At 37.1% G+C, this 14,529-nt stretch overlaps 2 non-coding genes across 2 annotated transcripts; one reads left to right on the top strand and one right to left on the bottom strand.

Moving 5' to 3' along the window:
• Window positions 1-3,950: 3,950 nt before the first annotated feature.
• Trnag-ucc (transfer RNA glycine (anticodon UCC)) lies at window positions 3,951-4,022 on the bottom strand. Its single transcript has one exon. It is a non-coding gene; the product is annotated as a tRNA-Gly (tRNA).
• Window positions 4,023-8,111: 4,089 nt separating this feature from the next.
• On the top strand, window positions 8,112-8,183 carry Trnae-cuc (transfer RNA glutamic acid (anticodon CUC)). The gene has a single exon. It is a non-coding gene; the product is annotated as a tRNA-Glu (tRNA).
• The last annotated feature ends 6,346 nt before the right edge of the window (window positions 8,184-14,529 follow it).

The following is a 14,529-nucleotide window of genomic DNA, read 5'->3' as shown; positions in this document are numbered from 1 at the left end:
TTGACAGACCCCAATTTGACCTGATCTCCTTCTTACTGATGTGGATGGATACTCGGCCACACTCTCTGCTAATCTCTGACGATTCTCATCACTTCTTGCCGTACGGGGTCTACCAGATTTAGAGAGGTCACATACAGACACTTGCTCATGAAATCGAGCCATAATAACTTTTATTGCATTGGGATTAGGGGAATTTCTTGTGTTGAAGTTTCGTCGAAATTCTCTTTGAGTTTCTGATATTGACTCATCCAACCGAAAATACGACTCTACGATAAATATCCGCTCCTTGGTAATGTAACGACACATGGTGACCTTGGAAGGGTTACTCTAGATGATCTGAAAATAAATAAATAAATAAATAGAAATAAAAGAAAAATATAAAAAATTAAGAAAGTTATGACTTTTTTTAACCATCAGCTTCTTTTGGGATACCCTGTACAATGTCTTGAATTTTAGTTTAAAATGCAAGTATGAAGTCATATGATTCAATTGTGCTCTAACTAGAAACATTCATTTCGAACGCGCCCCTGTCATATCAAAGAACCTAATGTTGATTTTATATGCCAGGTCTTTCGTCTTGTGCGGTAATAAAAACACTGCCATGTGTGAAATTTCATAAAAATGTGTCTCGCCGTTTAGGAGTTTATAGAGAACTCTCTCCCTCTCTCTTTTTCTCTCAAACACACACACACACACACACACACACACACACACACACACACACGCACACAAATTTTCTTTTATATTATAGTAGAGATATTCCATAGAGAATTTGCTCTATAATAATTAATACGAAATCTGCATGAATCAAAATATATTTAAGCGTATTTTATGAACTGTAAGACATAGCGAAGTAAAATCTAAAAATATATTTTAAATTCCGACGTAGAATAAATCTTAAACACATCAACTTCGTGAACTTTTTTTTATTAGACCCTCCTCCCGGACACAACTGTTATGTTGGTGCAAAAATAATGTCGTTTTTTTTTACGTTCAACTTCAAAAGATTATAACTCCTTTCATAATAAACTTTATTAATCGAAATAAGAACCATTAGAATCGACACATTTTTGCCAACGAGAATCAAGTTTATTTATCTCATTAACATAAAAATCCGGAGTTCTGGAAGTGATAAAGTCATTAAAGGCCGATGCGTCATCATCTCGGCTTTTGAAGCATTTTTCGCGCAGGAAGTTGTCGAGATGTTTGAAAAAGTGATAATCGATGAGCAGGAGGTCCGCTGAATATGGCGGATGCAGCAGTCTCGTAGCCCAATTCGTTCAGTTTTTGCAGGGTCAGTTGAGCAACCTGCGGACGAGCGTTTTCATGGAGGAAAATTAGTCCGTTTATATTGACCAATCCCGGGTACATACGTTGGAGATTCTGGTGCATTTCGTCAATTTGTCGGCAGTACTTTTTTTTTACACGGTGGTCACCACTTATCAAGGCCCGGAAGCCACTTAGGGATGAGGGTTATTGCAAGTACAGTACGTTAGTGTGAAGATTTAATGAAGTGTTTACTTAAGGGGGCGGTTCATTAGGAATTTGTTTACGTTGGACTTGAAGACATCCAGGTTGTAGTCAGGTGGGAAGCAGGCAGACGAACAGAGTTCCACAGGCGTGCAGTTCTAAGAAAGAAGCTTTGTTCATGGAATCTACGTTTTGATTTAGGCACAGATAAAGAGTAGGGAAAATTTTTCACAGTGGATTCAGCTAGACGGGTGTTTTTCGTGAAAGATTGGCAAGGGGGAACCAGAGATTGAAGTTCAGACGAGCACCTGCCATGGAAAAAACGATAAAACAAAGATAGGCTCGCAGCGTCTCTTCTGTGGAAGAGAGGTTGCAGGGAAGAGAAAAGGGCATCCCCACTAAGCCACGAAGTCTATTTTGTACTCTGTCAAGGAAGAATAGGTTGTTTTTAGCAGCTCCTGCTCAGATATGGCAGCAGTATTCCATCCTTGGACGTACTTGGCTTTTATACAGATAGAGAATTGCATCAGTAGTGAGATATCTTCTGGAGCGGTAGAAGGTTGCCACCATCTTTCCAGCGACCTTGGCAACAGACTTGATGTACCTGTTCCATTTCAGATCAGGAGTAAAGGTCAAGCCCAGAAGCTTGTCAAAACATGGGGCTTCTCCTAGACGAGAGTCTTCGATTTCAATTGATGCCAGATGGGGATCAGAGCGTTGATGATGTAAAGATAGGAGTTTGGTTTTAGATGCATTAAAGGTAACAAGCAACGTCTTACCCTACTGAACCACGCGCTCGAGATCAGAGGAGAGAGAGTCAAATTCTAGTACAAATAATAAAACAAATGTTTCACATCATAAAATTCAGGCTTTTATACTTCTTTATTACTCATTACAAAATTGTTTTATTAAAATTATATTTTCTTACGCTTCTCAATAAATGTTTTTACAATTATATATATGATACATTTTGATGCAATATATTTCAAATGATTACAAATATTTTTCTGTTCGAAAAGAATTATTATTTGTTACTTATTTGTCACGTTATTTGATCAAGAAGAAATTGGATTTTTCTTTTACATTTCGAAACAAATATGTATTCACATATATTACAGGCAAAAGCAGGTTGAGCAATACCATTCCTCAACTGTAGAGCGTTTGCACACGACCTCCTTGGCCGCGTGCCAATCTCTGACTTCGGTGACCGGTACTCGTTACCGGAAGTGTCGTCACCAGAGGAAGTTACGTCATGAGATGGTCCATTAATCCCATGGAGGGGCGTCTCCAATACCAACCCATAAGCGTTTTGTTCGTAAAAGCTGTCAGTGCCTCTTTCTTTTAGGGTTTACCGCCAATGGCTCAGTAAACTTTCTCTTACGGAACGACCGCCGCAGTTTAGGTGTTGGTTGAGGAGGTTCAAGCTTCACAGTCCTCTCCGCAGTGACTTAGTCCACAATATATTGCACTGTAGAAAATCTAGTGTTGGTTTTATAAAATGATTTTCTAATATATAATGGCTTGAATTAAAGTTTTAAATGCAAATATCAAGTAACATTCTATAATTGTGCTCAAAACAGAAACATTTATTTCGAACGTGCTCCTGTCATATAAAAGAACTAATGTTGATTTTGTATGCAAGACCTTTCGGCTTGTGTGGTAATAATTATTTTTTTAAAATGCACCTATGATGTTAGGCTGTCTAACTTTGGTCAAAATCGCCTGTTACTTCTTGAATCTGATTATTTTCGAATATCGATTATCGATACTTATCGAAGACGTTCTAATACAAAACCTATCTAAGAACACTGCCATACACATTTTTTTGAAATTTCATAGAAATGTGCCCGGCCGTTGCGGAAGTTGTAGGAAATTCTCTTTGTTTTTCTCTTCTCTCTTTCTCTCTCTCCTCTCTCCCTCCCCCTCTCTCTCTCATCTCTCCCCCTCTCTCTCTCTCTCTCTCTCTCTCTCTGTCTCACACACACAAATTTTCTTTAATATTATAATAGAGATATACAATAGAGAATTTGCTGTATAATAATTAATACGAAATCTGCATGAATTAAAATATATTTAAGCGTATTTTATGACTTGTAAGACCTGATAGAATAAAATCTAAAACCGATATTTTAAATTCCGATGTAAAATAAATCATAAACATATATACATCGTGAATTTTTTTAATTGCGCCCTCCCCCCTTCCCCGGGCACATCTAGTTATTTGATATGTACATTAACGTCTATGGCCTTTAACAAAAAATATTGCGTTGAATGGAGTTCAGGGATAGGAGCAAATGTTTCTTTGGATCTTTCATTAATGTATGAAAAATGATTGACATACTTTGTCAAACAGCATATCAACCTTTATAATAATTCAATACTGGGAACTATTTTTTATGAATATGTTTGTCAACGAACGGCATGATAACAATAGGAAAGTTCAATATTAAATGATATACAAAATTTTTTTTAAAAACTCATGCGTCGGCCGGGAGTCGAACCCGGATCGACTGCTTGGAAGGCAACCATGCTAACCGTTACACCACCGACGCTGACTAACATTCAGCACACGTTAGTTCTTTAGATCAACTTACAATTGTTATGATTTTCAATTACCTTAATCATTATCTATCATTATAACTGTATTCGCTTAATCTTCCCAAGTTGTCTAGTGGTTAGGATTCCGCGCTTGGGAAGTATGTTTTTTCGAAAGCATTATTAAAAAAGATTTTCTTTTTTTTTTTTTACATGGTAGTCACCACTTATCAAGGCCCAGAAGCCACTCTGGGATAAGAGTTATTGTGTGTACAGTAATCAATGGGATAATATCGTAGTAATCGTTAGTAATGGAGATTTGATAAAGTGTTTTACTTAAGGGGGCGGTTCATCAAGAATTTGTTTATGTGGGACTTGAAGACATCCAAGTTGTAGTCAGGTGGGAAACAGGCAAACGGGAGAGAGTTCCATAGGCGTGCTCTTCTAAGAAAGAAGCTTTGTGGTTTGTTTTACTCTACACATAGATTCGAAAAAGTTGTCACAAAACAAATATATAACAAATAAATGTTATCAAAGGCAAGATAAGTTACTTTTCTACCTAACTGGATATGTTTTTAGTGTTCATATTTAATGTAACATGTTCATTCAGCTCGAAAAACATGCAATGTTTACCGATGTATTGGAAAATTTAAAATTGCGGCCGACTCTCTCTTTGAGACGGTAAGTTTGGAAAAATGAGTTAAAAAACCAGACAAAATACTGTTAGAAACTCGTTCAATATATGTTACCGTGACATAGGCTGACATATATTCGGCGGGTTCTTAACAGTATTTTGACTGTTTTTTTTTTTAATTTATAACTCATTTTCCCAAACATACCATCTCGGAGAGAGATTCGGCCGCCATTTTAAATTTTCAAATATATCGCTAAACACTGTATGTTTTTCAAGCTGAATAAACATGTTACATCGAATAAAAACACTAAAAAGATGTCCAGTTAGGTAGAAAAGTAACTTATCTTGCCTTTGATAACATTTATTTGTTCTATATTTGTTTTGTGACAACTTTTTCGAATCTATGTGTACAGTAAAACAACCCCAAGCTTTGCTCATGGAATCTACGTTTTGATTAAGGCACAGATAAAGAATGGGGAAAATTATTGACAGTGGTTTCAGCTAGACGGGTGTTTCTCGCGAAAGATTGGCGAGGGGAGACCAGAGATTGGAGCTCAGACGAGCAGTTGCCATGGAAATAACGATAAAACAAAGACAGGCTCGCAACGTCTCTTTTGTGAGAGAGAGGCTGCACTAGGCTACGAAGTCTATTTTGTACTCAGTCAAGGCAGGATAGGCTGTTTTTTTTAGCAGATCCAGCCCCAGATGTGGCAGCAGTACTCCATCCTTGGACGTACTTGGCTTTTATATAGATAGAGAATGGCATCAGCAGTGAGATATCTTCTGGAGCGTTAAACATTTTTTTTAAATCAAAGACTTTTAAGATTTTTAAAGAAAATACAAATGGAATAAGATACATTAATTTGTACGAGCCCTTTCCAAGTCTCACACAAAACACACATTCATATTTCAAGCTGTCACATACATACGCGCACACAAAAATACGCGCCCACGTCCACACATGTACACATATTCACGTTCGCGTACATACACTCACATTCACGTATATATACACACACGCTTACCTATACACATGTACTCACACACGCGAACACGAACACACACATGGACGACGTCACTTCAACTTTCTAAGGAAATACACATGCGCAAAAGACACTCCAGAAGCGAGTATAAAACATGGAGACAAGCTATTTCTACTCCTCTTTTTAGGACCAACTCTCAACTAGAGAGGTTGGGCGAACAAGCCGCCGCCGTTTCGGCGCGCGCGCACGCGCACCTCACGTCCACTTCCTACTATGTATGGGGCACGAGCTAATGACTGTATGTATACATTCTCCCTCTTTCTCTCTCCATCTACCACTGGCCACTAAGAACACCTTCGCGTAGCTGACTACTAACTGATGACAACTCTAATATCCTCTTCCTTGCCTACACGCTGGATTCTCATTTCCACTACAACACTCACTTCAATTCCCACGCGCGAACAAACAATAATGACCCAAAACTTTCCCATCTCCCTGGAAAATCTCATCAGTATGCCCTGTATTTAAGAATTCAGGTGATCGCTCATCCCCCTCTCAGTACAGGCCAATAAGTCTCCTGTGCGTCATGAGTAAGTTGCTAGAATCTGTGTTAAATACAGAAGTAATCAAACATCTCAACAAAAATAACCTTCTTAGTGACACTCAATATGGTTTCCGTTCTGCTAGATCTACAGCAGATGTCCTTACAGTTATATCGCATAGGATTAGCAAATCTCTCGACGGTGGCAATCTTTCTAGGGCAATTGCTCTTGACATATCTAAGGCCTTTGATAGGGTATGGCATAAAGGTTTACTTCATAAGATCGCTAGCTATGGTATAGCTGGAAAAGTCTTCTCAATTATTAAATCATTTCTTTCTGATAGGTTCATAAGAGTAGTAGTTGAGGGGCAAAAATCAGAAGTTCACAGTATTAATGCCGGTGTCCCTCAGGGATCCATCCTGGGCCCAACTCTTTTCCTGATCTACATTAATGATCTTCCAAATCATATCCTTACATCATTTGTAGACATTTATGCTGACGACACTACCATTTATGGTACCACATCTAAGACAGTAAACGAGCAAGTACTCTCCAATTCTCTCTCCTCTGATCTTGAGCATGTAGTACAATGGGGAAAGGAGTGGCTGGTTACTTTTAATGCATCTAAAACCAAGCTTCTCTCTTTACATCATCAACATTTTAATCCACATTTGTCATCAATTGAAATGAATGGCTCTCGTCTTCAGGAGGCCTCAAGTTTTGACAAGCTTCTGGGCTTGACCATTACTCCTGATCTTAAATGGAACACGTATATCAAATCTGTTGCCAAGGCCGCTGGAAAAATGGTGGGATCTTTCTATCGATCCAGTAGATATCTCACTGCTGATGCTATTCTCTATCTATATAAGAGCCAGGTACGTCCAAGGATGGAATACTGTTGCCACATCTGGGCAGGAGCTGCTAGAAAGGACTTGTCCTGCCTTGATAGAGTTCAAAATAGACTTCGTAGCCTCGTAGGAAATGTCCTTTTCTCCTCCTTACAACCTCTATCTCACAAAAGAGATGTTGCGAGTTTGTCTCTGATGTATCGTTATTTTCATGGAAAGTGTTCAACTGAGCTTCAATCTATGGTCCCCCCTCGCCAAACTTTCACAAGAAACACTCGTCTAGCTGTAAACACTATCAATAATTTCCCCCACTCTTTATCTGTGCCTAAACCTAAACATAGATTCCATGAACAAAGCTTCTTTCTTAGAACTGCACGCCTGTGGAATTGTCTTCCGTTTTCCTGCTTTCCGGCTGACTACAATATGGTTGTGTTCAAGTCTAAGGTAAATAAGTTCTTGATGAGCCGTTCCATATAAGTTATTAAATTTACCAAATTTTCATTACTAATGATTACTATATTGACCAACTTCTACTGTACACTCTTTAACCCTTATCCTTGAGTGGCCTCTGGGCCTTGATAATGTGGTGATGCCTTTGTAAAAAAAAAAAAAAAAAAAAAACTTGAGATGAAAACACATTTCCTTTTCTTGCTACAAAACCAGTCCTGCAACGGACATTGGTTACATACACGCGGACATGTTATAACTAAAATGTTCATTTCTTTCAACAGCAAATAAACGACGTTTATCTTATTCATTACTTGAGTCTTTGTTTCCTTCAATTCCCATTCGTTTCATTATTCTTTTGTAACGGGATTGGGGTATTTATATATCCTAGTCCCCTACAAATTTTCTCCCAGGTTTTTTGTTTTGTTTTGTTTTTTAAGATTTTTAAAGAAAATACAAATGGAATAAGATACATTAATTTTCTCCCACGTTTTTTTTTGTTTTGGATAGTTCCTATCACCGACGTTGATTTATCGTTTAATGCGATAAATATTTATTTTTAGGCTTTTCAGATTAAATTACAATTATTGGTTAAATATTTCACAACTACCATTATGAATATGTATAGTTATTTCCGTATTTCAGCAGGTGTTCCCAAGTGGTCTAGTGGTTAGGATTCCGCGCTCTCACCGCGGCGGCCGGGGTTCGATTCCCCGCTTGGGAAATTTATTTTGTTTTTCTTAAAGTATTAACTGAAAATAGCTACAGATTGTAAGTATATATATATAAAGAAAGAAAAAAAGAAAGACAGAAAAAATAAAGGGGAGAAGTAGAAAAAGGAAATAGAAAGAAAGTAATTTAGAAAGAAAAAGAAAGAAAGGAAAAGAAAGAAAGAAAAAGAAAGAAATATAGAAAGGAAAAATAGGGAAGAACAAGAATATCATAAGAAAGATAGATAGAAAAAAAGAAAACGAAACATAAAAAGAAATATAAGGAAAGAAATAAAACCAATGAAAGAAAAAAGAAAGAGAATGAAAACGAACAAAATAGATAGAAAGAAAAAGTATAGGAAGAAAGTACTACAGAAAGAAAGTAAAAACAAAAGATAAATGGAAAGAAATATACAAGTTATTCAATGAAGGAAGAAAATATACATAAATAAATAAATATAAAAGAAGGAAAGAAAGAAAAAAAACAAAGAAAGACAACGAATAATAGAAAAGAAGAAATGTAAAACAAATGTACATGAAAGAAAGAAGAAAAATGACGAAAGCAATGGAAATTGAAATTTAAAAAAAATGAAGGAAAAATAATTTAAACAAAAAAAAGAAGAAAGAAGGAAGAAAGTAAAAAACACGAAATGTCGAATCAATAATTAAATGGGAAAGAAAGGAACGGAAATAGAAAAATAAATGAAATAAAAATAATTTTAAAAAAAGAAGGAATAAAAAACAGAAAGAAAATAAGATCGTGAAAAATATAAAATCAATACGTAAATGGAAAAGAAAGGAAAAAGAATTACGGAAATAAAACGAAAAAAAAAAGAAAGAAAACAAAATTGAATGAAATAAAAATGCAATAAAAATAAAGGAAATGCAAATGAAAGCGAGAAAAGAAAGAGAAATTTAATTCCAGAAAATGAAAGAAAGTAAAAACGAAAAAAGAAAAAAGGCAACAACATGATTTATCAAAGAAAGAAATGGAAGAAAAAGTGAGGAAAAAAGAGAAGAAAATGAATAAGAACTAAAGAAAGAAAGAAAGAAATTCCTGATGAACCACCCCTTAAGTAGAGACTTTATCAAATCTCAACACTAACGTACTGTACACGCAATAACCCTTATCCCTGAGTGGCCTCCAGGCCTTGATAAATGGTGACCACCTTGTAATCAAAACAAAAAAGAAAAGAAACGAACGAATAGAAGAAATGGATGAAATAGAAAAAATATAAAAAGGGAAGAAAGAAAAGAAAGAAAGCAAATAGCCTTTGTTTTTTTCCAAAAAAGGTCAATAGGTATCTCCACTCTTTGCAATAATAAACTTTCGTTCTTATTAGCTCCTTACATAAAGTGGTTTCATGTGTTGTCTAGAGCGATTTCCATAATAAAAAGAACAAGGAAAAAATAGTAAAAGAAAAGGAAAGATCGTGTATGGAAAATCCCTAATAGTGCAGTTTGACTGTATAGACTCATTTATATATTAACAAAACAGCGATGTAGAATTGCTCCAGACAAGGCGTGAAGCCACTTCTTGTAAAGAGCTAACAATAACGAAAGATGATTATCACAAAAACAGTTGATGCCTATTGGTCTTAGTTTTGAAAAGATGAAGGTCATATGTAGGGGGGGGGGAGAAAGACTAGGAAAAGTAAAGCACGAGCGGATCTTAGAAAGTAGGTGATGGAATATGAAGCAGAAAGAAATGCAGTATAATCACGTTGGCACACCGGTTCTCGTTAGATCTCTGAAGTTAAGCAAAATTCAGCCTGGTCATTACCAAATGGGTGACCAATTTGGGAATTCCAGGCGCTGTGCCTGTAGGAGGACATCGACACCTCCATGCAAAAGTTGCAAAAACCTAACATCGTCATCTCCCCTAATGGGATATACATGCGATTATGGACCGCTAGTGAATTTAATACTCCCATGGAACTTCCTCTTTTGGAGGAAGCCAGTTCAACCCACACATCGTTTATACCGTTTCCATTTTGTTTTTGCGAGAAAGTGTTTGCAGCGATAGAGAGAAACGACTTTACGAAATTAGAAAGAGCTATGGATCTAATATATATACTTTAAGAAAGATTTGATTAGAAATAAAAATAATTAAATTTCAAAGTCGATTTTTCCTCCAGATTATACATGTGAATCTTAAAAAGAAAAAAAGAGACACATCTACGATTGAAATACATCAGTTAAATCTTAACACGATTAAAACGAAACAAGTCATTTGTTACCCCCAATCTACAATTGAACCCAGGTTAACATCAAGATTAACTGCATATTTTAACTGAAACGAGGGAGATGGAGAAGAAGTACCACGAGAATAAAGAATGAAATCATCATCATAGATATTAAATTTTTGAACAACATCATTGGTAATGAGACGAAAAAGGTGTTGGGTCTCAAATAGAGCCACGTGGGACGCAAATCATAGATACAAAAAGAGAATGATTAGCAAATCTCAACCAGAAAAAAAAAACTAATAATATCAATACGATAATGTTGAAGTTCAGAATAAAACGCTCTATCGAACGCCTTCAAAATATCGAGCACAATGGTTCTACAGAATCAAGAGACTTGATAAGGAAAATAGCATTGCAAGTCATCAAGATGTACATGGTCAAGTCATGACAACGCGACCATTGGCAGCACTCTCAAAAAATAAAGCTTTAGTGTTATTTCCTTTATGTCGACAACTTTATCGTTCCACCCTGTATATGCACATTTCTTTCATAACATCAATCTTGTTAACCTTTATAAATAAAACAGTATATGTATGTGTCCATATGTAAATATTTAACCGATAAACTCTTAAACTATATGTCACATAACGCTGAAATTTACAGAAAATATTAATTATACACCAGGGATGATTTATAACGAGTAAAACCTTTGGTTTAAGGGATGAATATCGCGTCCAGAAATATATCGACGAGTTGATACACTCACATTCATGTGTGTATACACACATGCTAACGTACACACATGTACTCACACACGCACGCACACAGATAGACGACGTCATTTCCTTTCAAAGGAAATCCACACATGCGCAAAAGACCACCGGAAACACCTATAAAAGAAAGAGCAACAAGCGGCTTCTCCCTTTTTTTCCGACCTGCCTTTCCGAGGTGGTTGGTCGGCGCACCAGCCGCCGTTTCGGCATGCGCGCGCACGCGCGTACCTCACACCATTTACTACTATGTGGGACAAAAAGCAAACAGACCGTATGTACACCTTTACACTCTTTTTCTCTCTACATATACAACTTGTCCCTGAGAATGCCTTCGCGTAGCTGACTGCTAACATGGCGTACAGCTTAACCCACTATCTTTGTCTTTGTCTACACGCTGGACTATCATTTTCATTTGTACGACCTTGCTCACTTCTCTTCCCACGCGCGAACAAACGATAGTGAGATGAACACACATTTCCTTTTTCCTTCTATAATACCAATCCCGCAACAAACGATGGTTACACCCGCGCGGACATGAACACATATTATATCTAAAACATTCATTCTTTCAATGGTAAATAAAAGACTTTTATCTTATCCATCAATTGAGTTTTTGTTTCCTTCAATTCCATTCGTTTCATTATTTTCTTGTGGCGAGTTAGGGTATTATTATATCCTGCTCCGCAACACAATTAATTTTTAATCAGAGTAAAATATCCAGAACTAAAAACGAATTTCAATTTATGCATTTAATTTCATTTCATTCATTTTTTCCAAAAAAAAAAAAAAAATTCTATTGGTTAAAAAAATAATACTTACAATCTGTAGCTATTTTTAGTTAATACTCATTAAAAAAAAAGAAAGCACCCATTTCCCAAGCGGGAAATCGAACCCCGGCCACAGCGGTGACGGCGCGGAATCCTACCCACTAGAACCGCTCATGTTTATAACTATTATCACAATTAAGAATTATTATATCAATAACTTTAATTTGACCTAAAACACTAAAAATAATACTTCTTGCGTATAACCTCGAATCAGTTAGTGTGGGTGGTGTAACGGTTAGCATGGTTGCCTTCCAAGCAGTCGATCCGCGTTCGACTCGCGGCCGACGCATAGTATTTTTTTCCCTTTATATTTTTTTACAGATTATTAAACTTTCTTATTGGTCATCAAACCGTTCGTTGGGAAACGTAAATATTTGTTCATAAAAAAATAGTCCCCAGCATTGAATTACTGTAAACGTTCATATGTCGTTTGACAAAATAAGTCAATCATTTAGTCTACATTTACGAATGAACCGAAGAAACTTTTGTTTCTATCCCCGAACTCCATTAACGTAATATTTTGTTAAATGGTATGTAGACGTTCATATGAAATAACTAGCTGTGCCCTGAAGGAGGGCGGCGTGACAAATAATTTACAATGTTGATATGTTTAAGATTTATTCTACATCAGAATTTAAAATATCGTTTAAGATTTTATTTCACCCGGTCTTGCAGGTCTTAAAATACGCTTAAATGTATTTTAATTCAAGTAGATTTAGAATTAATTATTACAGAGGACATTCTTTTTTTTTTTTTTTTTTATTCAATTTTCACCCCAAACAAGGCACAGTGCCACTTTGAAGCAGGGGGCTACTATTAGGGAATTAATTAGCGGGGTCATTATGAGGGGAGAAGAGTAGAAAGATGTTTGTTAACATTACACTTAAACTTCTGCATATCATTGCAGTTGGGAAAGCAGTATCCCGGAAGGGAGTTCCAAAGACCCGCAGTTCTGGGGAAGAAACTATTGGAGTAAAAGGCTTTCTTGCACCTAGGGATCTCTACTGTAAAGGGATGAGACTTAGTAGCTTGTCGGGTTTGTCGGGGGTAGTTACGTCGGGGAGGTACAAGTGTTTGCAGTTCGTCAGAGCATTCACCATTAAAGTATTTGTAGAACAGGCAGAGGGATGCAACATCTCGTCGATGGGACAGAGGTTGAAGCCTAGATGACAGTTCAGGACCTATCAGGTTGGCGACTCTTTTTTGAACCCTGTCCAGGAGCGAGAGACAAGCAGCAGATGCACCAGCCCAGATGTGACAACAGTACTCCATACATGGGCGAATGGTTGCCTTATAGAGGTATAGGATACTGGCAGGCGTAAGTAGTTTTCTAGCACGGTAGAGGGAGCCAACCTTCCTTGCAGCAGCCTTGGCAATGCTCTCAATGTATCTATTCCAGTTCATATTCCCTGTAAACGTTAGGCCGAGGAGTTTAAAAGAAGTACTTTCAGGCAATGTGTTCTTGGCCATTGCTATTGGTGGTAGAGAAGGTTTCTTGTAGTTATTGAAGGAAACAAGCTTAGTCTTAGCAGCATTGAATGTGACCAACCATTTTTGTCCCATTTCACTACGGATTGGAGGTCGTCCTCTAGTGTTTCTGCCATTGCCTTGGATATGTGTTCATTTGTTTTCCCCTCATATCTGTTATAGAGAGTGGTGTCATCGGCAAATATACCCATCTCCGAAACAATATTATCAGGGAGATCGTTTATGAATATCAGGAATAATAGAGGTCCAAGGATAGACCCCTGAGGTACTCCCGCATTTATGTCATATTGTTTGGATGTATGCCCGTCAAGGACAACTTTGATTTTTCTATTACTTAAGAAGGATTTAATTACATTATGAATTCTTCCAGTGATTCCATATGATCTAATTTTTCTTAGAAGACCATCGTGCCATACCCTGTCAAAAGCCTTAGATATATCAAGGGCTACCGCTCTACCCTCCCCTGTTTTATTCAATGAACGGTATATACGTTCAGAAACTACAGTTAAGATATCTGCTGTTGAACGGGTTTGCCTGAATCCATATTGTTTGTCAGTCAGGAGTTTAGCAGCTGTTAGGTGCTGGACTAGGGCTTGATTAACTAAGGACTCAAATATTTTGGCGAAAAGCGGGAGGAGGCTAATGGGGCGATAATTTAGTGGGTCAGTTCTTTCACCAGAATTCTTGAAGACTGGTACCACAGAGGCGGTTTTCCAGCAGTCGGGAAAACAAGATTCGTTAAGGCATTTATTGTAAAGTTTGGACAGAACTGGAGCAACCTCGGCAGAGCATTTTTTTAATAGCACAGCCGGGATGAGATCTGGTCCACATGCTTTTGAGGTGTCTAGGTTTTTTATAATAGCATGTACCTGAGAAGGGGTGATTTTCAAATCGTCAAGTGTGGCGTCTGTTCGCAGAGGGAAATCAGGGAGTGAGTGGTGTACCGAGTTCAGTGTTGAGTTTGAGGCAAACCGACTGGCAAGCAGATTAGCCTTGTCAGTTGCCGTGCAAGCAACCTCATGATTGTTTGTTAGTGGGGGAATAATTGACTGTCCATTATTAACTACGCTGTTGTAGATTTTC

The sequence above is a fragment of the Euprymna scolopes genome, chromosome 18 (assembly GCF_053919585.1).
Source record: "Euprymna scolopes isolate OS-2025 chromosome 18, ASM5391958v1, whole genome shotgun sequence".
Taxonomy (NCBI): Eukaryota; Metazoa; Mollusca; class Cephalopoda; order Sepiida; family Sepiolidae; genus Euprymna; species Euprymna scolopes.
The sequence above is the reverse complement of the archived record's forward strand: the minus strand, read 5'-3'. Positions and strand labels throughout refer to the sequence as shown.